Source organism: Ailuropoda melanoleuca, chromosome 5 (genome assembly GCF_002007445.2).
Source record: "Ailuropoda melanoleuca isolate Jingjing chromosome 5, ASM200744v2, whole genome shotgun sequence".
Taxonomy (NCBI): Eukaryota; Metazoa; Chordata; class Mammalia; order Carnivora; family Ursidae; genus Ailuropoda; species Ailuropoda melanoleuca.
Window position 1 is genome coordinate 109,408,645 of NC_048222.1, and position 13,358 is coordinate 109,422,002.

General features: G+C 44.6%; 1 protein-coding gene across 8 annotated transcripts in view; it reads left to right on the forward strand.

Annotated features, from left to right (window-relative positions):
- The window catches only part of ZNF827 (zinc finger protein 827), a 166,702-nt gene that overhangs the window by 1,043 nt on the left and 152,301 nt on the right, over window positions 1–13,358 (forward strand). The gene's annotated exons all lie outside the window — the stretch shown is intronic.

The following is a 13,358-nucleotide window of genomic DNA, read 5'->3' on the forward strand; positions in this document are numbered from 1 at the left end:
GGCGCGCGAGGTCCCTGCAGAGCCGAGGGGAGGGAGGAGCAGGGCTCCTGGCCGCAATAAAATGCGGGGTCAGTCGGAGCAGACGGAGCCAGGCGAGACTCGGGCTCTCAGACCCCCCTCCCTGGCGAGCCTGAGCAGAGTCCAGGACTAAAGTGCATCACAACCCTCCCCGGCTGCAGCCACACACACCAACTGGAGACACACACCCGCCGGCACGGCCCGGTCCCCTTCCCCTCCTCCACCCGCGCCCCCGGTCCCTCTCCGCCCTCCCTCTGGCTTCTTTGCTAGACTCTTAACTTTTCCCCCACTCCCTCTCCAGCTCCCGCCCCCCCCCACCCCAATCTTTCTCCGCTTTGAGTGTTCCGAGATGCTGCTAAAGCTAAAAGTGAAGGAGAAAGAAGCAACTAAAAATATCCCCCGGGGCCGCCCGGCTCCTTGAATGCAGGGAGGAGGGGGCAGGGGAGAAGGCGTGGGGCGGGGTGACGGGGAGGAGGGGACGCCGGAGGCGCCGGAGGGAGGGGTCGGGGGAGACCGAGGGTCAATTTCTCCTCTCTCCCCCCGCACTGCTCCCCTCTCCCGGCGGTTTGGCGCTGCTTGGAGCCCGATCCTGCAAAACCCGGGCTGGGGGCGGGAGCGGAGCCGGAGCGCCCGCCCGCCCGGGTGTCAGGCCGACGTGGTCGGTCACCTGAAGTTCACGGAGGGTGGGGGAAGGGTTAAGGTTATGGTGTCTCGGGCTCGGGTTGTGTGTGAGCTTGTGCGTTTCCGCTGCAGACAGGCAGCGCGATCGATCTCCCCCTCGCGAAATATCCGCGGCGGTGCCTGCCCGGGGGCCGGGCAGGGGGCGCGGGTTGCTCGAGCCGAGCGCCCCCGCTGCTCCGTGTCACCCGGGCCGCGGCCGAAGTGGCGAGCAAGGGCACTTGCAGGCGGCCCGCTCCGCAAACATTCCTCTTTCTTTCCCCTTCCCGGTACGCAGGAGTCGACGCACAGGGCTTGGGTTGTGCTTTTTTCCCCTTCCTTTAAAAAAAAAAAATGCCCCTGTGCAGTCCTTTCTTCGCCTGCCCGCTAGAGGTTCTGAGGATAATATCACATATGTAATATATATGCACATAAAATCACTCGCAGGCGGCTGCGTGTGTAGGGAAATTTTGTGCGAGGAAAGAGAAGGCGGTGGAGTCGGGGAGGGCGAGTTGGGAGGCTCCGCGCTGCGATTCACAGAAAACTCGCAGCAGTTGGTGGAAGAGTGTGTGCGTGCACATGGCCGGCCGGCCAGTTCCCAGCTCTTTTCGGGGGCGTGTGGCGGGGGAGGGAGAGGAGGCAGGAATCCTGGGGGGGTCGGGGGAGGCTTGCCCTGCTCGGACAAAATGGGCTTCAGTGTTCTCTGCGAACTTGCCCTTAGATGGCAACTTTGGGAGCTGATGAGCTTGTGTGCGAAAACCAGGGCGGTGAGGTTATTTGGTCATTTTCCTTTCTTCTCTTCTCCCCCTGCTTAAAAAAAAATGTTGGCGGGGTTAGAGGGAGGGTAGGAGAGGAGAAGGGATTTATCTGTTTTCGGCTCTGACGGAGATGGAACGCCTTCCCTCCCGTTGTGTGTAGCGCGTTGGGGCAGCTGCAGGCTGCCCTGCTGGTGACCTTGACCCTGACCTCGTGCGACTACCCTTTCAGTCTGAGAGGAAATTCAGGCTCCATTTTAGCTCGTATGCTCGGTGGGCCTCTCCTGCTTGCTGGTGCCTGGTGATTAAGTTATATTTTAAGAGTGGGCTCTCCCACCCTGTTCTCTAATTGAATACTGTTATCCACTCACTTAAAAAAAAAATCAACTCCTTCCAGTCACATAAAGCCACTTTTACTGAAGTAAGAAGCAATTACCTTTTGGAAACACCGTAAATGTCCCTCCAGTTTTTAAAGGGAAGCCTAATTTGCAAAAGCTTTTCCACTTACCTTTGCATTGAATGGATTTTTGTGGATGTGTGCTGCCTGTTCTAAGCATGGTTTACACATGTTTTGTAAGCAATTTGCATTTGGACTAAGCAATTTCTGGGCAAATGGTGTGTTTTGCAATTCAGACATAGTAACCCAAGGCTTCCTAAGTGCTGAGTGAGTCTTAAAGAAACTTGCAGTGGTGGGGAGAGGTAATAAGTATTGACTTTGGTAAAATGAGTGTAAATTAGTATTTAATGTGGAATATACTTGTAGTCTTAAATCCCAGTTTTAATGCTAAATTCTTTGTTAATTTATATGTGGGGGAGGGTTTTTTTTCTTAACCTGGAGAACCTTTTTGTATAAAGTTAAAATAAAGTAACTCTGGGAATTATGGTTGCCCTGAAAGGTCATCTTGGGTATTAAGAAGTTATATAGCATTAGATTTTAAACTTGACCCTAATAAAAGAAAGGAGAGATGTGTATACTTTTTTGGGGGGGAGGAGAGAGGTTGGAAGGGGAATAAGATGGGGAAACTTGCTTTTGAAACCAAAGAACCCTTCTGAGTAAACACAAAAGTGGCTAATAGCCACTATTGATAGAGCTTTAAGAATCTAGAGAATCTGTAAGCACATTTAAAATTAGAAGTAGAATACAAATTAGATTACAAAAAAGAAACTTGTGTAAACTGAATCTATTGAAACTTCAGAGTGCTTTCTACTTTCCCGTAGCAGCCCCCCTTGCCTCTGTACCCTCTCATAAACCATTGTTACTAATAGACTCTATGTGTGGAACCTATTTTTTCCGTTATAAAATATAATACTAGCCAGGCACAGTGTGGATGGACAAAGTCCTCCCACTCTACGGCACAGACACCAGGGAACCTGGAAGTTCCACCCTCGAGCAGATTAGTCCTGGAAATCCAGACTAGCACTTGGTATTATCTGATACCGAGTCTGGGGTGCGCCTCAGCCCCTGGCACGGAGTTCCAGCAATTCCCCAGGCTGGGCTTCGCCTGCTAAGGTTTCCTAGCTCCTTCTGTTCCACGAGACACCCATGGGACTGTTCAGAACCGAATTAGCTTTGGGGATGGGCGAGCCTTTAACCTGACACTACTAACCTAAGCGTTAGATTTCTGATTTAAAATTCTACCTAGTCATTTCCTCCTGGGCCTCTGAAGTAAGAGAGAGAGAGAGAGAGAGAAAGAGAGAGAGAGTTTTTGTTATATGGGCCTCATACATATGTAGAAGAGAAAATGGCCTGTTCTATAGAGTTGCGTGGTGATTCCACTGGCCACAAATCAAAAAGAAGTTTTGCACTAGTTTTTGGAGGGGACCTCCAACAAAGGGTGTTAAACCTAAACTATTTTTTTGAGAAGTGGCTTTAAAAATTATTACTCCAAATAAAGCCTTTACTTCTTGGCCTAGAGCAATATTATCATTTGGGAATTTAAATATGATTCTGCTGCTGTTGATGGCTCTTTTCTAAAAGTTCTTTCCATCAACAAGGTCCAATAGCATGTTCAAAAAAATGTCCTAGAGATCCTTTGAACTATACCATGTGCTTATCTGTAGCAGAATCCCAAACTGCATAGCTTAAAAATGTTTATCAGTCTAAGAAAGAGGAAGAGGGGGAAAGTGATACTGTGTCGGTTTGCCAGGCCTGGGGCTCAGCACTTTATGAACATTGTTACATTTAGAATCACTAACTGAGGAGGGAGAGGGTCAGGAAGGGCTTTCCCCTCTGTTGGTTACATCTGTAAAACCTTTTACCATTGGCGCCATCGCACTTTTTAAGATTTCCTCATTAGCTGCAACTTACCCATGAACGTGTATGAGTTCAGATCCTATTATATTTATCATTGGAAATCTGCCTGATGCCTATTCCCAAGGGGGAGCACAAAGGAAACATTAATAGAACAGTTGTTTTGCTATTCTAGTATTTTCATTGTTGACTCAGTTGTGGGTCAAGACCAGAACAGGTTATTGTGTTCTTCATTAACAAAACTTTAAAAACCGTCTCTTGCTTTCTAGTAAATGTGGGAAGCAAAATGACAGGAAAGCAACAGGAGCCCTTATATTTATATTTTTCCATGTCTTTATACATCTGTTGGAAGAGAAAGGGTCGAAGGTTTAACTCTTTCCCCTACTTACTCTTACTAATTTTTTTCAGTGACGAGGCACTTCCTCCTATAACAGGAACTACAGGGAAAAATTTTGAGTCTGAAGCAATAAAATGTTTCACTGCTCCTGTCAGGCAGAGCTAATGATTCTGAAGTAGCAGGCTAGGTTGATACTGGGCAATAATGTTCATCTGTTCTCCTGAAAGAAATCCGCGTACTCCTAATATAGCAAGTAGGGTACACTGAGCTTTCCCGTTAAAATAAGGAAGAGAGTTCAAAATCACATTCCTTCGAATGCTTCAAAAAAGTTTCTGATAAAAAAATTGATTTTTAATTTATCTATGTGCTGCCTTCTCGCTGGTGTGAGTTGACCAGTCTCCGGCACAAAGTATTAATAAATCATGCCGGAGGAGTAGAAATTGGACAGCTTCGGGCCAGTGTGAGGGCCGACTGTGCATCTGAGTTTTTAGAGACTTTGAATGGCCTCTATTAGGAGAGGTCCAAGGGAGGTGTGGAAAATCTCTGTCTTGCGAGGCTTATAAAATTAGATGGACAAAGGCCGTGGAAACACCCAAGGGAAGGTGATGTGTTGGTGGAACAACCAGGCAGGCTTCTCTTGAGGTCAAAAGGTGGCTTAAAATACAAGAAGTCCTATTAATGTCAAGATGGTCCTATAGGGAAGATTGGGTTTGAAATGTGTGCTGCCTGGCTGGGTTGGTAAACCAGTTTATTTAGTGATCCCAGTCGTTGGGGTTCAGACTGTGTCTGGATCAATCAGTTTGACAGAAGAGAAAAACTCACCCAGGATCACTCACCCTGGTCACTTGCACACGCTGTGGCGTCTTTGGACGCAACGGTGACAAGGTGTGACGGAAACTTCACTGTGCGCAGAAGCTCCATTGGTTTCTGTTTCTGGTTGGCAGCGCCGTCTGTGAGAGCCGAAGGCTGCAGGCTTATGCCGGAGAGAAGGTCCGGGTATCCTTTCGCCTGCCTTGCGTGAAGTTGCCTGTCCCTCCTCCATCCTTTTTTAAGTATCTGCGGGAGCATTAGGACAGGAGGACTGAAACGCAAATACAACAGGCTGGAACTGATCTCTCCATTCCGAGTGATGTATTAGTAATTTTCTATAATTTAATCAGACCGATCGCAGAACAAGATAATGATGGTATGACCTACAAAAGAGGACGTTTGGGGGCGTTAAAGGCTTTCTTGCATAAGGTTTTACAAGACCATGAGCTTCGTGGCGAAGGAATAGATTCTGATTTTTCTCTTACTGGAAAGAAAACCAGACCGGGCCTAGCTATGGTGAACCGTGGGGTTTTTTTTCCCATCAGATTTTATTACTACTGTATTTTGACTTAGGTAAAACATTCGAGAATCACATTTTAGAGATAGAGGTTATAAATGAAGATGTTGTGTCCGGTTGCTGATGTATTCTTTTCTGTTCCCTACTTTGCTGGGTGTAGCTCGGTAATTCATACCATCTAGGGCCAAGTGTACAAAATACTTTATGGTTCATGGTCGCTGCAATGTCTTCTGTCATATTTTATAAGAAACTAATGTGCAAAGTAGAGACCTCAGAAAGAGCTAAGAGTACTCGACGGGCTGCAGTTACTAGCTGCTTTCCCTCTTCTGTGTAGTAGCAAGTTTTGTAGTTCTATCCTCTGTCTGTAAATTACATTTTTATGATATCAAAGAATGGTGTATGAATAGGTGCGGAAACAGGAGCCTCTCAGATGACTCTTATCATTCCCTGAGGACCCACCTTTGGGATAGAATTGCTGTAGTGACAAGGTAGTTTCATAAAGTAAAATCAGACTTTGGCTTGATACTAATCTTTAGCTGCATGGGTGCATATTGCTGTTTATTTTATAAAAGTCAGCTTCACTGCCATGTACACACACACACACACACACACACACACATGAAGGCTGCACTGTAGCTAATTTTATAAAATGTACAGTGATACACGCCCACGGTCTGAGATCAGCATGTGGCCTTTAGCAACTCTGCTTTTCACAGACTGACCTAGGGTTATATTAAATGCAGGAGATTCTGTGTGCCTAAAAAGGATATTGTTTCCAGCCGTCCATTCCCTTCTTATTAAAAAACAACCTGCAGCACTGAAGTTCTGTCTCTAGAGTTCCTAAATGATGAAGGCTGAGGTCCTAACGCTTCGATGTTGAGAACGTCCAAATTCAGCCAAGTTCTCTCAATCAACAAGGAAGAAATGTATGGGCCTTCTCTGAAGCTCAAGCCTGAAAAAGCAGACCCTAAAATAATCTCTCTCTCTCTCTCTGTGTCTCGCTCTTGTAATTTCTGCATGGGTCAGACAAGTGGTTAGACCCCATTAGAAGTGTGGTGTGGAGGAAAAAAGACAAGCAGTGGGAGAGAGGAGTATCCCAGGCTGAGTTGTCTGAGTGCTCTGAAGAAGTTGGCTTTCAGAGAGGACCAGAGAAGGCCAGGGGAAAATGATCTCCTGCATGACTGATCAGCAGCTCTCTGCTTATCTGAGCTTTGGATACTGGACTTGTGGAGGGTGATAGATTTTTCTAAAGGTATCCAGCGCTAGAATCTTCAGTTGGCTGGGAGTGTATCTTAAAAAGCTTTTGTTGTTTGTAAGGAGAGGGAGAAAATTATCATGTGACTTTGCCCTCTTTTCACTATGTCTACTGTATATGGTACGACTTAACTGAAAACAGAGGACACACATGCTTTTTAAGTTCCTAGTGGTTAAGTGTGTGGACTCTGGCACCAGGCTGTTGGAAACCCAGTTCTGGCACTCACCTTGCTGTGTGCCCTGGGGAGATTACTGAACTTCCCTGTCTTTGCTTTCTTCATCTCTCAATAGTGCTAATGGTTCCTCTACCATAGGGTTATTGTAAAGCTTGGTTGATAAAGATCAGTATCGATATTGGTAAGTATCCATCATATAAACACACATAAAACCATGCCTAATTAGTGCCTCCTGCATAGAAAGAACTGAAGAAATACTAGCTCTTATTATGTATATGAAATCAGTTTCCATTTGCTTAGATGGTGATTAGACTACAGGCATTTCTAACCCAGGACGTTTTCGTGATTTCTGTGTTTAAACATTTTTTCCCATATCTTTCATTAGATCGATGAGTAATAATATGATATGGCAAAATTCTTTTATAAGGCTGTTAAAATAGGGCTTGACTAATACTTGTTTCATAGGCCAACAATATTACACTAGACTTTTACTATCGGAACATGTTCTGTGTTTGTGATTTGACCTGAATTATGCCTAAACTGTGTAATAATCATATGAATTATGACTGAGTTTTACTATAAAGTGAGGACAATAAATCCATGCTCACAGACTTATAGTGAGATTCAAATGAGAGAATAGGTATTTAATAAATGTTTATTTATTCATTTATTCAACAGTCAGTCCACTGATTAAAATTACCCAGGGGAATTTATATTGGTTTTTCCATGTGTTGTTTAGGTAATAGTTTAAATTTTGCACCAAAGAAGGAAAGGCAGGGTCTGCTGTTTCTAATTGCAGAGAACCAGGCCAAGAGAACACATTAAATTAATTTTAAATGAATGATTCAAGGGTGTGTTTTGTGTGTGTGTATGTGTGTGTGTGTTGTGTGTGTGAGATAGATCGTATCAGAGGTTACAAGCTAGTGGCCTACTGATGTGTTTTACCCTACACAGTATGTTTAAAAACTTGAGACAGCATTTGGAAATGGGCGGTTTCACATAAAAATCCAAATTTCTAGCTTCTTTTGAAAACTTGGAAGAGCCAGCAGCACGGGACCCACCTCCCCACATGGCAGCAATCTGCTGTAGTCGGTGGCGGCTGTCTCCCTTCCCCGGGCATGTGCTCGTCAGTCTGCCACGGTTCCTACCACTCCGCTGCCACGTCCCCGTCTGCATGTACACCTGTCCGCCTCCCTCATGTATATTACCTCCTGGCCCCTGCAGGCGTTTGGATTAGAAACTGTTCTACATTTTCCAACATCCTGTAAGCTTTTAATTCGTCGTCGAGGCTAAGGTATTGCAAACCTCGTTCTACAGCAGTATTAAGAAGCCGTAGAGGGTGGGGTTGGGGATTAAGATCCTGGTGCCAGATGCATGAGACCCGTCTTGGCTGCACCACATTTTGGCCATGACCTTGGCAAGTGACTGCAGTTGTCTGCCTGTTTTCACATCCGTGCAATGGGGGAACACGGTAGGTTTACGTGAACTGAGTTCCTACATGTTGATATGCAGGCTCGTGTCTGGCACGTAGTATGTGCACGGGAAATGCTGGGCACATTCTTGGATGTGAGGTGTAAATTCATTTCAACTAAGGATCTCGGTAGGATTGCTCTAACTGCCGTGTAATCGACCAAAGACAACTATTGCTGCCTGTAAGTTTCTGATCACCATTAGGCAGCACAGTGATTCTCAACCCTGGCTGCACATTAGAATCACCTGGGAGATTAAAAAAATGCAGACCCCCCCCCCCAGCAATTTAAATGTGATGGCTCAGAATGGGTCCTGAGCATGAGCATTCTGAAAAAGCTGCCTGAGTTATTTGAATGGATAGCCAGTGTTGAGGACCCCTGAGCTTACCGGGTCTCCCACTCTGGGCTGATGCCATTTGTGCCAAAAATAAAGACATGTCATGTTGAGCCTGGGCAGCCTATTGACGATAATTTGCTTGGCTTTTAAAACCCTAGAAATAGGGGCGCCTGGGTGGCTCAGTCGTTAAGCATCTGCCTTCGGCTCAGGTCATGATCTCAGTGCTCTGGGATCGAGCCCCGCATCAGGCTCCCTGCTTAGCGGGGAACCTGCTTCTCCCCCTACTTCTCTCCCTGCTTGTGTTCCCTTTCTTGCTGCCTCTCTCTCTGTCAAATAAGTAAAATCTTAAAAAAGAAAAAAAAAAAAACACAAAACGAAACCAAAAAAAACCCCCTAGAAATAACTCATTGACTTCTACTCCTCCAAGTTGAAATCAGAGGGTCAGGGAGGGAACCTGAGCTCAGCAGGGGGCATAGACTCCAGTCTTTTCTCTCACCCTTTGCCACCATGATCACCAGGGTTTCTCACTAGCTTTGTGACCTTGGGCAAGTCATTGAACCTCTCTGTGTTTTGTATCACCATCTTGTAAAATGGATAATCGTAGATTACCCACACCTTCCGTTTATATTACACTGGATTGTTCACAAAGCATTTTCACTGATAATATCTGCCTGTAAGCAGGCAGGAAGGACTCCTTTTCCCACCACTTGTACGGAAGTAGAAACTGAGCCATGGAGAGGAAGAAACTTGCTTGAGGTCACCAGTGTCAGCACCGTCAGGGGCTGGACCATCTGCTGGTCTCCTGAGGCCCGCTGCATCTCTGAGGACTGCAAAACCTTCGTGGGGCCCCGCCCTTGGAGGACATGCCTTCACCACCTGCACTCCTTTCAGAGACCCTGCACTATGGGAGGAGGCCTTAGGTGCTGATGGAGCATGTTGCTCTGTGATTCATGAGAACTTGTGCCACCAATAATATATTTCTTTCCTCAAAGATTTATTTTGACCCCAGACTAAGCTGAGGGTAAGAGAATTAGAGTCACATGCAATGACACTTTCTGGGGTCTGAATTACATGCACCATATGGAGAACACTGCTTTCGTGTAATGGCCTAGAATTATAGTTGTCTTCTAATCTGTGCTTGTTTGGCCCTACTTGTTAACCCAACAGTCCTCTCCAGAGCATGCAACACAGCTGTATTTGGAAGGAAACAAAGTGTGGGACACCCTCTGCTTCAGGAAATGTTCCTGAAATGTGCTACATGATTTCTCCCTTCTAGGGGAAAGCAAACCTCAAAGGATAACGTACTGGATTTTAATCTGACCTTAAGAAAGAGGGGAACCAAATTATAGTGAGCCGCTTTCTGACATTGCTAGGAAAAGAGAAATGCCACAATCTAGAAGTGGGGTTTGGGTTGGCTAGACCACTGGATCATATTTAGAGAGAAATGCTAGGCACAGTGGATACTCAAAATACTTGCTGATAAGTGAGAAAATATATACCAAAAAAAGAAGAAGTACAAGTATTTTAAATATGACTTAAGTGTATCCATGAGACGGAACCATAGAAATCACAGATATGAATGCTGCTTATTCGTTTATTTTTAAGAGTCTATATTGGCTTTTAATGGCAGACATAGTGCATGCTTAGTATAAATAATGAAAACTATGTAGAAATGTTTAAAGTAAAATGTGAAAGCCCCCTTTCCTAACTTCCATCCTCAGAGATAACCACATTCATAGACAACAAGCAGAAAGATAACAAGCAACATTTAAAATTCAGCCTTCATTCGAAAAATGGATGCATTTCAGCGGAGTTGGCTGAGTTAATGCAAGTACTGAATTCAGAACAAGGGTGGCAACACTGGTCTTGTAAACTGATTAGATCACATCTGTACATTGAATGCCAGATCGGGTGCCCTGATTTAAAGGGGGAAATTGATAAACTACTCACCAGGAGGGAGGCAACTAGAATCTAGGCTTTCAAAATCATCATCAGAGGAATTAATTATTGTGATAATTGGGAGTTCTTAATTTAAAGCTAAGAGTGAAGAAAGATAACAGTCATGCCTGGTAACTACATTCAGAAATATAAAGTTTTGTCAAGTGGTAAAGGGAGTAAACTTACTCTGAATTGCCATTCCTCCTAAATTTGTAGTTTGTTTCTGATAACTGATACTTGATTGATTGATTGATTGATTGATTCATTCATTCATTCGGCAGTAACTTTGGGCTTCTGTACCAGGCACTGGGGATGAGTGGAGTTGACTAGAGCATGGTCCCTACTTGCAAGGGGTTTGAGCCAAGGGGGCAGAGAAAGAGATGGAAACAAATAATTAAACTTTGGCTTGAAAGGTATTTTCATAGATTTATGAAATGCTGAGTGGAAAACAGGGACTAGGACTAAGCAGGTAGAACTTACAGGGAAGATAACTGATTTTTTTTAAAGATAAGGGACTATTGAATAAATACAACTGCAAAAAATGACACAGAAGATCTTGTGTTTACAAAGAAGCTGGTTCAACCACCTGGCAGGGGTGATTTTCTAAGGACTTCAGGTAAAGAGGGCTGGGATGGGAGGAGACATGTTGAACTCTGAAATCATTTAATATTATGAAAAGGAATTCTGCTTTGCCTGGTTTCTCTCACAAAGTCGAGATCTGTTCCTACAACAGAGGAAAGCATCTCTCAGCATACTGAACTGAAAGCCTTTTCAGGGAATAAGGGTATATATCAACACACATGGTGTCACATTAGCTCAGCGAGGACATGATCCACTGGGAGTTGTAGTCCCTACTGGGTGCTCATTCATTAAGAAAACGTTTTGAGCATTTACCTGCCCGGTAGAAATTGTAGGGAAGGCAATCCCTGCTGACAGTTCTTTCAAATGTTGACACAAAACAATCACAGAGGATAAGCACAAATCAATATGCTAACAAGAGCACACAACAATATAATATGAATTAGATGTGTAAATGTTCCAGGAAACTCAGAGTGAGAGTGATGGGGAAAAGATTCCTGGAGAGAAGTGATACTTCAAACGTCCTCGAGGAAGGGATGGATTTAGATCTTGAGAAGAGAGGAGAGAACATTCCAAGCAGAAGAAATGGCATTAGCCAAAAGAGGTTGAAATAAGCCAAAAGTATGTGGGAGACACTAAGAGAAGAAACTTAGCTGAATCAGAAGGGTTATATTGGTGGTGGAAGGATAGGAGGTAGGAAAAATGTAGTAGGAGCTGGTCCAGATGATAAGAGATTACGATTACTAAATTTTGTAGTTTGGATACAATACAAAATCAACTGTGAAATGTAGTAGTTTCTTTCAGTGTGATAACAAAGGAGATGGAGGATGATGGCCTGAAAGGAAAAAAAAGAGCCTTTTTAAGTAGGGAGGGCTGTTGAAAACCAGAATAGATGAATGGCCGGATGCCGCCTTGGAGGTGTCTCTGGAAGAGACCTGCCAGTGATGGGTTTCTCTTGGGCCACCGCTCGGGGCTGCAGACCCTCAGCCAGGGCTGCCTCGTGCCTCTTGCTCCTTCCTCACCTCTTCGGTTTTCCTTGGCAAGGAGAGCTCTAGTGCAGTGCTTCCCTTTGAGGATCGTAAAGTAGGTGCTATTTACAAAAAATCATACAGCTAACATTTATACACAGATAATGAAGCGTAGTGGTGAAAGGGACATCTGTATACCGACTGCCCAATCTAACACATTTCGACACTGTTGAACGTCTGAGGTGTTCTTCTCCTCTACCTGTTCCCGTTATCCTAAATTTTCTATTGATCGTTCCCCTCACTTTACCCTGTTTTTGCTTGTCTTTGGGATTTATAAAAATGGTAGCACACGGATGCATTCTGTACCTTGGTTTTCCACTCAGCTATTACCTTTGTAAGATACAGCCACACTGACGCTTGAAGCTGTGGTCTCCTTGTCCCTGCTCTCGGGTGGTACACTGACCAAACACACCAGAGTGGATGTATGGTTCGTTTCTCCTTCTTGCTGTGATGAGCAGTGCTGCTGTGCACGTGCACGTGCAAATCACTCTGTCTTGAGCGACTGTCAAGTTCATAGTGTAGGGTATGGGTTTTCTTTTCTTCTTTTTTTTTTTTTAAAGATTTTATTTATTTATTCGACAGAGATAGAGACAGCCAGAGAGAGAGGGAACACAAGCAGGGGGAATGGGAGAGGAAGAAGCAGGCTCACAGCAGAGGAGCCTGATGCGGGGCTCGATCCCATAACGCCGGGATCACGCCCTGAGCCGAAGGCAGACGCTTAACCGCTGTGCCACCCAGGCGCCCCAGGGTATGGGTTTTCTAATATTTTAATTCTTGCTTGCAAGCTTGAATTTTATCCTTGACTACCAATACTGTCAGTCTTTTCTTGAAGTATCAGCCTTACTTTGTTCGTTTCCAAGAAATAGTGTGCCAGATACCCAAATTCGGATGACCATAGGTCATCAGTTTTTCTTTCATTCAAAGTCATGTTCCATGAAAAGAGTGGCTAGTTCAGCTCCCAACTAAATCACAGATTTACTTTTCCTTGAGATAGCCATCACACTTCAGTAATGGTAGAAGTGCTTCATGGACACATTTCATTACGTATCTTATTAAAAAGATGTTTCCTCGGGGTCAGTCTTTAATAAAATTAATAATTTTTACTGCTGCTTCATCAAAGACATTCTTAAGTGAAATGGACAGGGTTACTTACTTTGGGGTGTGTGTTTTGCTATGATTTTGTGACAGTGAAGATTACAGTGATTACTAGGATGGTTTGGTGCCTCTGCTTT